Raw genomic sequence first — 1,447 nt, forward strand, 5'->3', positions numbered from 1 at the left:
GTCTCCGTCTTTTCGACAAACGTTTTGGAAAATATCAGCGTTTCGTGTTCGTTTTGACTTCGTGTGGAAGGGGCCTAAAGCGCCATTTTCTCTCCGGTTTCCTAGCACTTTGCCTCAGAGTGTGAAGCTCTGCAGGGAGCCAGCTTTCTATTTTTAGAGTTTTACTTTTCAAAGGGGCTGCATTGTCTACCGCACATTTTGAAAAAGCTAATAGCATATAAGATCAGGAGGGCCGTCAGGAATTTGGGGTCCCATGAAAGACATTGGCCCCTCAACTTTTTGTTTTACATCTTATCATTTACATCAAACATTTACATCCATTCAAGATAATAACAGCTTATTTAAAAAAAGAACAAAGTATCTATGTACACATGATTAGAAAATATTTTTAGGATTAAGGACATATATATTCCCATTAGGTTTCACTATAACTTTATTGAAGGACAGATTAAACATCTACTAGCATTTAACTGATGTTAATCCTCTGATAACTATGGTGTTTTCCTGTTGCCTGGTCTTGTTGGTAAAGGTAAATTCTCAGCTCTGAGCTTTCTGACTTAGTTGTTTAGCCTTTTTGTTAATACAAACACACAATAGGCTCAAATGCTGGATTAATCCTATTTTTTCTCTTGAAAATTAAAAACAAATCAAAATAAAAATTAAAAAAACTTACAATCCTGCTCCGTTTCAGATGCACCTAGCTGGGCGGCATCAATAATGATGTGATTCCCCTCCAACATTGAGGAAGAATAGCTACCTAGTTGTACCCAGCAGATAACTGTCTTATTTTACTCAACATGATAATAATCTATGGTTAATTTTGAACTATTCAATGAACAAACCTTTCTGAAAAAAAGAGCAGAAAAACTGGGTCAAGGTATCGGATACCTTCGCCTTCTCCCTCTCTCTTCTTTCTCCTTCTTTTCTCTTCCTTTTTGAAACCCAGACTTTGGGGCACTGCATTCTTCATTCACGGACATTTTTACCACACTGCTGCTTATTTACACATTTTATTGTTAATGTGTTTCTTTCATTGTCACTACGTCAAATGACGCGTGCGTGGCCTTTAAGCCCCGGTACGAGCAAACTGCTGATGACAGACGGGGAGACCTGATGCAATGCCGCCAGGACGTGTAGACCAAAAATTTATTGCAATTTCACAAGAGGGGGTGTCAATATACAGGTAAAAGCCACACAGACGGATGCATTCAAATGTTTATTTCATTTAATTTTGATGATTTGAAGTGGCAACAAATGACAATCCAAAATTCCGTGCGTCACAAAATTAGAATATTGTGTAAGGGTTAAATTTTGAAGACACCTGGTACCACAAACTAATCAGCTGATTAACTCAAAACACCTGCAAAGGGCTTTAAATGGTCTCTCAGTCCAGTTCTGAAGCCTACACAAACATGGGGAAGACTTCAGATTTGACAGCTGTCCAAAA

General features: G+C 38.1%; 1 pseudogene; it reads right to left on the reverse strand.

Annotated features, from left to right (window-relative positions):
* LOC107105161 overlaps positions 1-1,447 on the reverse strand; it is a 17,692-nt pseudogene that overhangs the window by 6,480 nt on the left and 9,765 nt on the right.

This window comes from Cyprinodon variegatus, unplaced genomic scaffold (assembly GCF_000732505.1).
Source record: "Cyprinodon variegatus isolate N-32 unplaced genomic scaffold, C_variegatus-1.0 Scaffold2102, whole genome shotgun sequence".
NCBI classification, from domain to species: domain Eukaryota; kingdom Metazoa; phylum Chordata; class Actinopteri; order Cyprinodontiformes; family Cyprinodontidae; genus Cyprinodon; species Cyprinodon variegatus.